Source organism: Anguilla rostrata, chromosome 5, assembly GCF_018555375.3.
Source record: "Anguilla rostrata isolate EN2019 chromosome 5, ASM1855537v3, whole genome shotgun sequence".
Lineage (NCBI taxonomy): Eukaryota > Metazoa > Chordata > Actinopteri > Anguilliformes > Anguillidae > Anguilla > Anguilla rostrata.
Genome location: NC_057937.1, coordinates 52,667,384 through 52,682,081, shown reverse-complemented (window position 1 = coordinate 52,682,081; position 14,698 = coordinate 52,667,384). Strand labels below are relative to the sequence as shown.

General features: G+C 45.7%; 1 protein-coding gene across 11 annotated transcripts in view; it reads left to right on the top strand.

The window, feature by feature from the left end:
• The window catches only part of LOC135255657 (serine/threonine-protein kinase BRSK2-like), a 114,912-nt gene that overhangs the window by 14,411 nt on the left and 85,803 nt on the right, over positions 1–14,698 (top strand). Inside the window, exon 2 of one of the 11 annotated variants that reach the window (XM_064337130.1) lies at positions 12,655–12,734. The exons of the other annotated variants lie outside the window; for them this stretch is intronic. The gene's annotated coding sequence lies outside the window, so the exon portion shown is untranslated. The remainder of the gene's footprint in view (positions 1–12,654; positions 12,735–14,698) is intronic. 11 annotated transcript variants of the gene reach the window in all.

Here is a 14,698-nt window from a genome sequence, read left to right as displayed (position 1 = left end):
AGCACATACAGTGGGGGATAGTTATAACAGCGCATGCAGTGGGGGGTGGTTATAATCGCACATATGGTGGGGGGTAGTTATTAGCACTCATGGAGTGCTGGGTGGTTATAACAGCACGTACAGTGGGGGATAGTTATAACAGCACATGCAGTAGGGGTGGTTATAACTGCACATACGGTGGGGGGTAGTTATTAGCACGCATACAGTGCTGGTTGGTTATAACAGCACGTGCAGTGCTGGGTGGTTATAACAGCACATGCAGTGGTGGGTGGTTATAACAGCACATGCAGTGGTGGGTGGTTATAACAGCACATACAGTGCTGGGTGGTTATAACAGCACATGCAGTGGTGGGTGGTTATTAGCGCACACACTGCAGCTGCTCTCCGTGTGATCTGTGGCGCGTGTCGGTCGGGAGGCTGCGCTGTGTTGCGGCAGGCTTATCACGGGCCGGTCTCTAGGGAGGCGTCATTACTCTGACTGAGAGAGCTCAGCGCCCCTCTCTCTCTCTCTCTCTCTCTACTGCCGCACTTACTTATGTACGTACATGCACACTTATTTCTTTATTTATTTACTTCTGTGGGTCAATTATGTTTATTACCGAGTGATGAGAGATTTAATCGATTGGCACAGATGCCGCGGCAGTGTGGTGCTTACTAAGTACCCTGCGGAGGAGAGTGTGTGTGTGTGTGTGTGTGTGTGTGTGTGTGTGTGCGTGCGTGCGTGCGTGTGTGCGTGCGTGCGTGCGTGCGTCGTGCGTGTGTGCGTGCGTGCGCGCGTGCGCGCGTGCGCGCGTGTTCATGTATGTTCATGTATGTAAGCAGTGAGCGGCGATCACTCTATTGAGACTAGGTGGCTAGTGATTGGGGTGTATGACGGTGTTGAAATGATGTTGGTAGACTTGCCCCCATGCTCATAGCTGCCAAAACAATGCCTTCCTTTTCTCTTGATTGTCCTAAAGGTGTTGTGGATCTCAGCAAGGTGTTGTCACGGTCGTCACTAGCGAAGCTTGCGGTCATGAGCTGCATTTAAGGACGCGTTCTCCCCCCTCTCTCCTTGCGGTCTGACCGCTGGCTCCTGGTCCTGGAGCCGTGCCGTTCGCCTTTCCCTCCGCGGGCGAAAGAGGCCTTGATTGGTTTGCCTTATTTGTGGGCATATCCTTTCTGCATTGCCTCCGGTTACCATGGTAACAACAATAAGTGTACGTGTGATGCTGTGGGCTTCAAAGACGAGATTGAGATTGAGGAGAGTAGGTGGGTGGAGGGTGGAGGGTGGAGAAAGGGGGGGTGAAAGGATGACAGTCAGCATGTCACAAAGGAAATACCAAGCAATTCTATTGTCACATGACCTTTAGGTCCTGGTAAGGACTGACAGAACAGCTTACGGAACATAACATATCACAATAAGCAATAAAGACGGGGCTAAATAGATGCATATTAATACATGCCCTTGTTTTACTACGAATGTGCTTTGATTTTTAATTTTGCTGCATCTATTCAGATCTAAACCTTGATTGACTTGCCTCGTGCTGTTGGAGTTTAGCAGAACATCCCCTTTCACCATGTAAGTGCTTAGACTACAGAGACATTAAAACTGCCTTAATCTGAATCAGTGTGGAAATACTTACGAGCTAAGCTCGCAGTGGCGGGAGAGCTGTGCTGTAATTGAAATGACAGTGTGCCAGCGTTATGTGACTCTGCAGCGTGGAGACAGGGGCTAATGGGAGACGCGGAATGTAGGGGAGCTCCTTACTGAACACCGCTGCCTCATCTTACTGAACGCTGTTCCCTCATCCCCCTGAACACCACTGCCTCATCTTACTAAACGCTGTTCCCTCGTCACACTGAACACAACTGCCTCATCTTGCTGAACGCTGTTCCCCCATCCCACTGAACACCGCTGCCTCATCTTACTGAGCGCTGCTCCCTCATCCCACTGAACACCGCTGCCTTATCTTACTGAGCGCTGTTCCATCATCCCACTGAACACCGCTGCCTTATCTTGATGAATACTCACTGGACTTGGCCTGAACAACAAATCCAAAACAAAGCCATTCCGGCTGTCTTCACCTGTCTCTCACCTGTCTCTCTTTCGTGGTATCTCTGATGTTTCTGTATGTATGTAATAGCCCTTGCTTGCTTCCATGTGAGCTCTTCAATAATGTAAAAACATAAAGCTTTATTTCAGAACCATGAGAAAGCACTTGTGTGCACTGCAGACATAGAGGCTAAGGTGCCTGTGGGTGAGGCGTGCAGTGGAGTGAACAAATTACTTTATGGAGTTCAGTCACATGACCCCGGGAACCCCTTCTGATCGATTTCCCTGAAGCTGCCAATGACCCTTACAGCTCTGAGATCAGTTTACATTGCAACACATGCATGCATGCAGACACATAGGTGCACACACACAGACATGCGTGCGCACACATGCACACACACACACACACATACACACACACGCTTACAGGTTCGCATACGCATACACACACACGTGCACACACGTGGTTATCAGTAGTGTCCCTGTTTAAGTAGTTTTCGTGGTTAGCTGCAGTTTTCTTGGTTAGCAGTACTGGTCCTGGTCAGCTGCAGTGTTCCTGAGTGAGTGGGTACTGTGCCGTGACATCAGCACACAGATGTCCACAGTCCGTCCCGCCCCTGCCCATACAGTGGTGCCGAACCCATCTGGACAGGCTGCAGATGGGATGGCCAAGATGACAGGCCAGTGCTGTGCCATTATCAGGGACAGATGCTACTGCTGAATATCACAAACACGCACACACACACACACACACACACACACTACACTCGGTGCAGTGGGAGCCCTGACCTCACAGCTGTGGATCTGAAGCATGGCAGCACTGTCTTCCTCTGGGTCGGCAATTAATCCAGCGATGGGTGGGTGGGGCCGAGTGGGTGGGGCCGTTCGCGATTGGCTCAGACGAAAGATTGGAAAGAAATGTTCTCCAATACGAACAGTTGTTGTCAGGGTGATTGCTGGGAGGGTGGCGTTCTCAGGCGTCGGCTAACTGATGGGGGGTCATGGGTCATGTGACTCCCTGGGGCTGAGCTGTTGAGCAGTGTTGGTCATTGGGGGTGGGAGGGTGGAGGCTTCGCCTGCTTGTGTTTTGATTAAGGCGAGCAGCTGGCAGTTGGAGAAAGTGGATCACATGACCCTGTACCCCTATCTGCATGAACCACCTGACAAAAGACTGTAAATCATAGCCTGTGTCTGTGTATCAGTGTCTGTATCTGTGCTTGTGTATGAGTGTCTCTGTGTATAGATCTGTGTATAAATCAGTATATGTATATGCACGTGAGTACATTTCCCCTGTGATTGTTGGGTGCTGGTGGGCTTTTGTTTGTTCTCACTCAGCAGTTTCACTAAACCATTAAGCCCCTCCATTTTATTTATCATTTTATTATTCAATGCAGAAACTGGAGCGAACATAACAGAACAGGCAGTTGATCGCATCATCAAATATGATTTCTCTCTCTCGCTGAGTCACACAATCATGCATTTGCTACGGTCATAGTTCATAGCTCTCTCTCTCTCTCCCTGGCTTTCTCCCTGTCTCTCCATCTCCTGCTCTCTCTCTCTCTCTTTCTCTATTGTCCTGTTTAATCTGTGCTGCTTGCCAGCAGAGTCCTCCTTCCCCAGTTGATGGATTAATACAGATTAAGCCTGTCGCTATTTGTGTTCTCTGCCCTGCCCCCTCCTCCCTCTCACTCTAACAGCCAGCTCCTTCTGGACCTTTAAATCCAAACAAAACATTCACATGTAAACGCTCAGGAAGTAATCGCAATCGCATGCAAATGACATGAAGTAATTACGGTCATGCATGTAAACAACAAGCCGTAATCCACAGCATGGAGCAATCACAATCGCGTGGAGTTATCCGCGACGTGATGCGTTCGGTCACATGTAAGTGGCGTCAAGTATTCACGGTCACATTTAATGAACGTGACAAGAACGCGGTCGTGTGTAAACGACATGGATTGTTTAAAATTGCATGTAAATGACATGAAGCACTCATATTCACATATAAATGACATGGTTTAGTCACATTCACATGTAAGCAACGTGAAGTAATGAATTCACATGCGGAGCAAAAGGCAGTGGCTTGGCCCTCTGGCTCAGTGTTCGCTAGCAGGCGGTTTGGGCTAATTGCTTTCAGGGTTTTTATTTGAGTTTTTAACACATGGAGGAGGAGCCCTGCTGTGTTGTTGGGTTTAATTTCCTTGCAGGAGAGAAGACATTTAAGGAGGGAGATTTCAGAGACACTATCCCTGAGGAGGTCGCCATTTTCTGTCGTGTTTAATTGAACACTATGAAACCCTGTATAACCCCCCTAATCTTCCTTGACACCATCCGCTTCTCCCAAACATTCCTCCTTTTTCAAACCCATAGAGGTTGGGTGTACTTTTAGGGTTGGACGGGTGCTGTGGTATAGTATTAGGGGAGGTGGGGAGTAGTGGTATACTGTTTGGGGAGGTGGGAAATTGTGGTGTAGTGCTTGGGGAGATGCGGAGTTGTGGTGTAGTATTAGGGGAGGTGGGGAGTAGTGGTGTACTGTTTGGGGAGGTGGGAAATTGTGGTGTAGTGCTTGGGGAGGTGGGGAGTTGTGGTGTAGTGTTAGGGGTGGTGGGGCGTTGTGGTGTAGTGCTTGGGGAGGTGGGGAGGTTTGGGAGTTGTGGTGTGGTGTTTGGGGAGATTGGGAGGTGTAGTGCGATTTATTGAATGTGGTAGCTCACCTCAGAGCTCGTCTCTGAGCAGACCCGATATGTTTGATGGGAATAAATGTATGTCCTGCCCTTAGATAAGCCTGCTACACATCACCATGTCGACACGGTGATGTTTATTGTCGTGGTAGGACAATGGCTGTTTCTTTCCATATTGTTCAGGGGCCTGGACTTGAATTGTGTTGCAGGGAGATGTATAATGGGCTATTTGTTTGCCCTCCCCCTGTGTTTTGAGACACTGGGGAGAGACAAATGTATTTTTCCAGCCGACAAAGAGATGGAGGTGTGAATAACGTAGGGAGGGAGTCAGAGGAGTGTGTACGGACAGGCTCCTGACACGCACAAAAGCCCCTCTGTACCAGCCCTCTTCTCCCTCTCGTGTTTAACGGCTTCAGTGTCTGCTTCCTGTCATGATATATTGGAAGGAAGAATCCTAATTCCCTTGCGTAATCAAGCGGTCTGTGGCCAAAACTGCACTGGCACGGCTAGACACCCACATCTGTCCATCCTCTCCACTTTCACCCAATACCCAGCATGCACTTCTCTCCTGTGGATGCACTGGTTCCCAGCATGCATCTGTCACTCGTGAGTATGACCCTTTTCCCAGCCAGTGGTCATACCACCATGTACCCTGCTTAATGGCCGAAGCTAAGCAATATCTGGGCATCCCGTTCCCAGCCTGCATCTCTTTCATGGGGATGTCTTTGTTCCCAGCAAGCATCTCTCTCTCATGAGGATGCATCTGTTCCCAGCATGCATCTCTTTCCCATGAGGATGTATCTGTTCCCAGCATGCATCTCTCTTACTGCAGTGACTTTGTGTAGACCTCTTATCTGCTGTGTTTAATAAGCGTGGGTGAAATGGGTTAACTTTATTGTAGCATATACCCTCTATATATTGTAGCATGTCATATGATGGATAAATGTTTCTGCAGCATTTAACACACTTTGTATGAAGAGGCTGGCATTTCCACTGTGTTTAACACACTTCATATGAAAGGGGTAAATGATTCTGCAGCTTGCAACGCGTTGCATATTCAAGGGGTTGCCGTTTCAGTGGTTTTTTAAAACACTTCAGCGGAAAGGTGTAAATGATTCCACTGTATTTAACACACTTTGTGGGAAGGGGTAATGCTTCTGCGGGTTCTCTGGCTCAGCAGAGTGATTTAAGTTGAAACATGTGAAATTACGCTCAGTTAATCTGTCTCGGAGAGCAAAGTGATAAAAGTTTCATTAAGCGAACTGGAGCAGGAAGAGGGGGGAGTTTGATCAGCTCGGGTTCCCTCTCCCAAGGTCAGTCAAGGAAGGCCGGCCAGTAGGAAAGAGGACTGAGAGAGGGGAGAGTCTGACATGTAACATGCCCCCTCCCCTCCCCAAATAGGAACCCTGCACACTTGAGGAAAGCCATATTTGTGGCATCCATCATTAAATGTTTCTTCAATTGAATTATTTGCCAATTCGTTATTTTCTTCCTTCTGCTTATGTACTCAGCGAGGGCCCCATGTGGAATTCTGATTATTTGTATTGAATTTATTTTAGTTTCTCCGTGTGGTAAATGATGAGAAATTGTCAGGGATAATTTTGAGAAAATCGTTTCTGCAGGGGTGTTTTCAGTTTATCAGTCTCTTCAGAGGTTTCCCTTTTTTGTGCTGGTGTGAAAAAGATTTTTGCGAAATTCAACAAGCAAAGCATCTTTAGCACTTAATTTCATTGGCTAAAGGATGAATACTGAAGCACGCATACAAGCCAGATATGGAGTGGGTGGGTGGGGTGGTATAGACTAGGTAAGGAGTGGGTGAATGGGGTGGTATAGGCCAGGTATGGAGTGGGTGGGTGGGGTGGTATAGACTAGGTAAGGAGTGGGTGAATGGGGTGGTATAGGCCAGGTATGGAGTGGTGCTTATGATGGGCCAGATCCCCAGATCTACATGTAGAGTATTGCTTGGTCAGAGTAGTATTCACATTGTATGTGGCCTCTGGCCACTGCTGCCTGGCTGATGCCCAGAACTTCTGCACAGAGGACTCATGAAGGATGAGTCTGCATTTTCTTGACACAATGGAATGGCATTTACCCACCCTCTAGCTCCTGATTTTTGTGCGCAGAGATTGTTCAGTTACAGCAGAATAAAGCCTCTAATCCTGGCTGATGTTCATTGGAAGAGGAAACGCAGGGGAAAAAAACAATTTGACGCGGAACCAGAAAGAACGTGCTGGCCTGGCCAGAGATTAGAAAGATGTATCATACGTTTAATCTTTAAAAATGATTAGTTAACGAGTCTTTATCGCATGAGTCCCGATGGCTGACTTAATCCATCGCCAGTGGCACTGTTCTTTTCGGCTGCCCCCAGTAGGAGTGGGATTATAGCCTAGGGGTGGGATTTGTGCACTGGGGCATGGTGGTGATGGGTAGAGGGGGGAGGTGTAGCTCACGTTCGGCATTAGGATCAGTCTGCTGGCTTCCTGCTGTGCAGACCTGCTGGTTTGTGTGCTATGGAAAGTTCTGAAGCAGGAAGCCATACTGCTCCTCTCAGGAGTAACCAGACCTGTTGGTTTTCACATTTCAGGTACCTTCTCACTTAGCAGAGAAAAGATACACTGCCAAAAAAAAAGTCGCGCACACTAATATTTCGTTGGACCGCCTTTAGCTTTGATTACGGCGCGCATTCGTCGTGGCATTGTTTCAACAACCTTTTGCAACATCACAACATTTATTTCCGTCCAGAATTGCATTATCTTGTATTGACGACGGGAGAGTCGAACCATTCCGTAAACTCCTTTCACAATTTGAGCCCGATGAATCTTAGCATTGTCGTCCTGGAATATGCCCGTGGCGTCAGGGAAGAAAAAATCCATTGATGGGATAACCTGGTCATTCAGTACATTCAGGTACTCAGCTGACTTCATTTTATTGCCGCATAACATTGCTGAGCCTAGACCTGACCAATTGAAGCAACCCCAGATCATAACGCTGCCTCCAGAGGCTTGTACAGTGGGTACTGTCCAAAAAATTCAAACGGCAACTTTTCTTTTGGCCAGGCAGTGTATAAAGCAGCTATAAAAGGTAACAACAACAATAACGATTCAGAGTTTCACGGACATATATACTGTACGATGTCGTTCCACAGTGTGATTGTGTGAAGTGTCATTTGGAAGTTGGAGGATGACTATATCACAGATTTCATACTACTGTATTCGCTTCCTAAAAAAAAAAAAAGAAAAAAACCAAAAGGCCCAGTCAGTGAATTTGGGAACATTAAAGATACGTTATACCCAGGTGTCTCTCAATGCATGCCCAGTTGTCTGCCTTTTCTGCGGCAACTTTTTTATGATCGGCATCAAGGGAACTTTCAGAACTCTTATCCAAACTAGATGCCATGCTGTAGTTGAGTAATGTATGCGGCACGGTGGCATGGCTGTCATGGAATGAAACTGTCAGTGAAAGATGCGGTGTGAGAACTTTTCACTTTAGAACTTTTGATTGGCTGAAGGTACTTTATTGTTGTGCCTGCATAAAAAAAAAAATTGCTCTGGGAGCGATCCAAATTTATAGTTATGGTTTTGGCTGCATTTATAGTTATCGCTGTAGTGCAGACACATGCATTCTGTTTGCTTGAGATGAATTTATTGCCTATATCATTATAGATATCATTATAGTTATTTATCCTAGGTGTAATGGTGCCTTAACTCTAACAGTTATCTCACCGCCCCTGGTTTCCTGGTTCTGAATTGGTTGCTGATTTTTTTATGTGAAAACAAAAACCCAGTAGATCCTTCAGGACCAGGGTTTGGGACTCCCAAAGTCTGTCCCGCTTCATCTCAAAGGCTACAGAACGGGAATGCAAAGGGCCCCATCTCTGCTGCCCCTTCAGGTGGAGGCCTCAGCCAACGTTCAGTGTATTTCATCCCTGTCCTGAGCTGTCTGTCCCTGGCCTCAGACTGTCCTTGCTGGTGTGAATGCGGCTTGGAGAGCTGCCATTTCAGGAGAGCTTGGGGATTTATGCCCTAAGTAAGGGATTTGGTGTTTTTGGAGCTTTATGAGAGTTCAGTTGAAAATCCAAGTGCCTAAAGTGCTGAACTGTGGTACAATTATTTGAACTTCAGTGTGGAAGAGAATGGGGTACAACGTTTCCCAGCAACATTATGCACAAATCAGGCGGAGCCCACGGCATCCTTCATTCTGATTGGTCTTGGATCCCAGCTCTCAGTTTATTTATCATCTGTGTATAAATGTGTGAATCAGTCATCCTGGATCTTTGCATTGATCAGAAAAACCAAGAATACTCTGCTGCCCATGGTCACTGCCCAATGGTCGCTTGTCCATCTGAGACCTGCTTCATACATGGAATCAGGAGGATGTTGTAAATGAGAAAATAAACACAGATAAAAGGAATACATTGAATATACCGCAGTGCTCTTTTTTTTGGTTGCACTGTTTGTGACCCCTTCTGCAGTCACGTTCAGTATTGCCGTGATGTTTGTTGTGTTTGAATTTTGCCTCATTGCCCTTGCTTGTGGTGCATTTTGAGCTGGCTAGGATTGCTGTTTAATTTCTGGATGGGGAAAATCCTTTCAGGGTTATTAAATTACCCAGCAGGGGTGATATTAAGTTTCACTTGAAGCAAGGGGTGGTCATCCCTATAAACTCAAATGAACGTGTATTAGTGTATTTTAGTGTGTGTGTATTAGGTTATTTGGGATTTTCCCGTGGAGTGTGTAATAAGGAGTTGGCTCTGTGCTGTTTCTGAGTCCAGTTATGGAAAACCAGCCGTGAGCCCTTTTCTTGGCGGCTGCGGTTCTTGGCTCTTTATTGCGCTGAATGCTCAATGCTCAGAGTGCTTTTCAATGGTAATCATATGAACACCGCAAACTGATCTACTGTACGTGCTGGTTTATATAATTCTTCTCCCACAATACAGATACTGTATCAGTGGTGCAGATTCCTTGAGTTACTCTGGAAAGCTCAGGTGCGTTCAGATATGAAAATAACTGCAACAATGAATTTTATTAAGAAATATATGTGAAAGTTGAGGAGAGTGTTGCGCTAGGATCAATGCTGAATTGTGTGTTCAAAATAAACAGCGCTGGTTTATTTTGCATTGACAGTTGATGCCGTTTACAGGGCATGTTTTCAAATCTGCGGCAAGGAGTTCTGTATTCTCTTGTGATGGCCGGTATTGCTGTTTGAGAATGCCCTGGTTACTGTGCGGTCACATGTGGTGATATTCCTCGTGAAGGGAAGGGTGCGTCGTAGAGGTGAGGAGCTGCAGATTGCTGTCACACAGTGCAGCTCTGTAGTGCCTTATTATCTGGCTGCGTCAACGAGAAAATGTCCACCTGAGATATTATTATGAAATACTTAACCAGTGCATAATGCAGCCATTTTCACATTGACTGTGGTTTTTTGCTCTTTGTCGTTATGAATGCTGTATCTTTTATTTATTTGAAGGGTGGCTGAATATTTCGGTTTTAGGGTAAACTGGTCTTGAATGAGGATAAATGTCCTGCCTGCTCATTTAAGATAAAAATGTGTTGACTGTGTGGATATGTTATTAAACCTTCTTGAAGTTAAAAAAAAAAAACTCAAAAAGTAAAATGTACAGCTAATGTTAAAAAAAGGCACCAGAGAAGCAATGCGTGTTTCCCGCAAAGAAGACAAGTGTTTAATCCTGAGTGATTGTGTGTACATCCCTGGTTATATAGCTCTCCATTAGCAGGGAGACTCAAGCTCTTGTTTGAGGTGGGGAATACGTTTGTCTGTCTGTGTTTCAACTTTGGTCCTGTATGTGTGCTTGAATTTGCTTTGAGAGCCTGTGTGTTCCTGCCACTTATCCACGGTAAACTCAGAGTGAACTCTGAACTATTAAGTGGGTTTAAGCAATTCAAAGTTAAACTTTACTGAAAAGAACTGCTTGAAAGATAATAATAATATGTGCACTGTAAACAGATCTACGTGCTGGTACTTATAATTCTTTTCCCATAGTACAGATATCAGTGATGCAGATTCCTTCACACACCTTCAGATAGAAAATTCTTACTACAATGATCTTGACAAATACAGAGGTAATGAAGAACAGAGAACAGTACTGTCACTGTGGTATTCATAAAGAGCATGGCTTTGTGGTTCCTTATTATCCGGGTGCATCAACAAGAAAATATCCACCTGACATACTGTTGTGAAATACTTGGCCAGAGTATAATTTAGAGGTCCTCTTGCCCTTGTCCTGGAGAGCTACAGAGTCTAATGGGTCTCAGTGGGCTACTCAGCACTTAATTGACAAATAAAAGCAGCTGATTGCACTGTTATTGTTCCATTTGCATTCTTGCTTGTTGATTGTACGTATAAGGTGTGATCTAAAACCAGGAGAACCCTTCCAGCTCTCTGTGAGCCAGGTTTTGGGCCCCTGGGTGTAATCCGTTAATCCCTGCTGAGAAATTGATTTGTGGTCCTTCAGGCCAGGTTTATTCTGTGTGTCAGGGGGTGTGGTAAGGCACCTCAGGGACACACCCACCTCATCTTGATTTCCTCTGTGACCTGCCATTACACAGGTCCTCATCGTGGAAAACCCTCACCTTTCATTTGTTCATCCCGGTGTGTGCTTCCTGCCAGGAAGTAGTTCTCCCTTTCTCAGGAATGTCATGTCATGTAATGTAATGAATGTGTGTGTTCTATTTTGCATAATGTCTGTGTAATTGTTCACCGCAACATCTTCCTGTAGTTGTTCAAGGACTAGTCGCCTGTGAGGAAATGCATTAGATAATTCACTTTGAGAGACGTACGAGATGAAGGTGAGAGGGACCGTCTTGATGTAGACGTTAACCTTACTACATCGTCGTCATCATTTCCACATCATCTTGGTTACCGTTGCTGTGGTGAATGTCTTCCACGAGTGTCGGTCTTTACGAGATGCTGTAAAAATGAAATGTGGTGTATTTATTTCAGTTTATTTCAGGGAAAACAGGCAGGAAGACGCTACCAGATAACTCACCATCTAATGAGCAGATGTAGAATGAGATGCGAGTCAGGCGCACGTACAGAGGAATGCTGGGAAAATAAAAACTGCAGAATGTAATGGAGGAGGGTGAATAAGAAGACAGGTGGTGGGTAATTTGGGTGTATTTGAGTGTTCTTTACCCTTGGCTCCTATGAAAGCCAGCAGTCTCTTTTTAATACCCACACTCAGCCCCCTAGCACGTCAATATCCTGATACTTCAACTTTTCCTGAAATTCTAACCCAACCCTAACCTGCTTTGCCTTCTCATAACCCTACTGTACCTGGATCCTAACTGGCCAGATATACCACTGCTACAACTTCCTGATACAAGCATAATTAATAAAAAGTGATTATGCCTTTTGGCATATTTTAGAGCCCATATGAGTGCTCATTTATAAAAAAGAAATTTCTTTAAAAATCTTATTTTACCTTTTTACCCATGCCCTCATCTACCACTTAATATGTTTTAGTAAGACGGAATGAATAACAGATTAAATTTAACTTCTCTAAATGATTAAGAAGGTAATCAAGGTAATCAAGGTACTGTTTTCCCTTCCAAGGTCTCTTTGCCTCGATGTCTTCTATTTGAGTTGAAATTGTTCCATGTCAGTTTAGCCTGGAGATTTACTTTCCCTGCAGAAAGAAAAGACAAGATTGTTAGACTCAGAGGCCCCTGGCCATCCTGTGTGTACTTTGCTGGTGTGTGTGTGGCTCCCGTTTAGAAGTGGACTGGACACGGTCTGATTGGGTTTTGTTGGAGAGAAGGCTGTGCGCTGGAGAATGGTGGTTGTATTTCCTGGTTGGATATTGGAAGAATGTATTGGAAGAATGTATTGTTTCTTTTGTGACTCTGTGGTGTTTCCACATTTTTATCAAATCACCTGATTAAATCTTTTTTTTTTTGTGCGTTGACTGAACCGATTTAGATTCCTACCCCTGATCTGTCAGTGCTGGTGATTCAAGAGAGATTTAGTTGACCTCTTTGGCCTGATGCAGTAAGATACAGGTAAGAGGGGTGCGTGCGTGTTCTTGACACTGTCAGATAAAGGAGAGTGCAGTGAGTGCGTAGTCTAATGCACTCAGATGCAGGATTCAGGAGGAGCGTATTCTCACTCAGTGCTCAGGGCAGGCGATGAGCTGTCCTTGGTGCTGAATGCACGGAGAGCAGGATGTAGAACAGAGTTCCCTTTAAGAAGTGCTGCCGTCCCAGTGCTGAGGAAATGATCCCAGTGCTCACACCACTAGCACAGTGTCTAACGTCGAGCCGTTCATGTTCCTGCTCATATTGCTTTCCTCTTAATCCTTAACCACTATTAATTGAAAATAGTCGCTGTTAATTCCTGAGGAGTTTGCACTGCTCTCATTTTGAAGAGTGGAAATGTTCCTGACTACAAGTCAGTTGATTTCTACCTGGTTCTTGTCCCTGTGTAGGGAGCAGCAAGCCTCAAATATTGCCATTTTTAGGTAGAGGGCCACTTTGGCCTTGCCGGAGCCAAAAATTCATAGAGCACCAAGGCCAAATCAGAAAAGCAGTAAAGTCGAAATCTGATTTGTCATGAGAGTATCAAAGTGTTATAAGTCCCCAGAGAAAGGCGCATAGAAAACTGTAAAACTGTTTGTACTGAAACTGTTTATTTATAACTTAAAACAAAAATATGTCTTGCAGCAATACATTTTCTGATTGTGTGTGGATAGCTGCATATGTCTAGACATATTAATCCTAATATTTATTTATTTTTTATTTGCACTGTACCATACTACTATTAGGCAATGCACTATTCATTTATATATTCTTATCCTGGTCTTGCTATGGTGTTGTTTTCCAATTTCATATTCAAACCAAATTAACTTTTACATGCACCGAAAACATGTTCTTGAGAGTTATATCCAGTAGCAGAAGGAAAGACCTGAAGCTTTTTTTCCTCTTCGATTCCTCAGCCATATAGAATATAAAGCAAGTCACGAATGCCCATGCAGGTAGTTATTTCTAAAAGGACACTCAGGCCTAAATGCGGGGTGTCCACGGAAATAGCTGTACAGCCGTGGCGCAGTTTGAGCCCCGGGGAGTGCCGGGGTTTGCACCATTATTCCTCTTTGTCCTCGCTCCCAGCAGAGTGAGAAATATTGCAGAGTTTGAACTGGAGGCTGTGGGTTAGATGTGTGGATAATAAAAGGCTTATATATGGGCCTGAGTCCGGTTCCCCGAGAGCACTCATAAATAAGCCCGCAGGAAAGCCATTACCCACGGCAAGAGGGACTCTGACCCTTAGTGAGACTGCGTTTTAATGATAACCACACCCCCCAGGCCCCGGTTACATCGCCCAGCCAGGCCTTGGTCACGCCTCCCACGCACTGACCACACCCCCTGACCCTGGCCACATGACTAAGCCTTAACCACACTCCCGAGCGCCAAGGTTATAAATACACCCCTTACAGGCCTTGCTCTTCCTATCTGTCCCTCTACACCTGCATCCTGATCCTCAGTCAACCCTTTAGCAAATAACAGAGTCTATCTATATCCTCACCAGGGACATCTGTTTTACACCGCACCTGCCCCATCTGCCCTGGTCTGAACATGGTAATGAGCTGCCTGATTGGTGCGCGGAGTGGTAGCGCTGAGCATTCATCCGTGCTGTTCAGCCGTCACGCGGCAATGCCGCTGCGCGTTCAGTGCTGCCTTTGCCTTGTTCTGCGACGCTGTTGCATTTCAGCTGCGAAGCTGCGTGTTGAGTGATTCTGCATCGCACGCTCAGTCAGTGCTCAGTCATTAATATTTCCATCAAAACAGCCCACTGTGTCACTGAAGGGCCGCAGAGACACTTTGAATGGTGTAATTCATAGCGGGCGTTTGGACCTCCTCGTATGTTGTTTTCCATACGCAGTAACACGTTGGGCTGTCTCGTGCGAAACGACAGGACAAAAAAAGCGGAGGTTTTAGCGGGCTCTCCAGCCTGACGCTCGCGTTTGCGG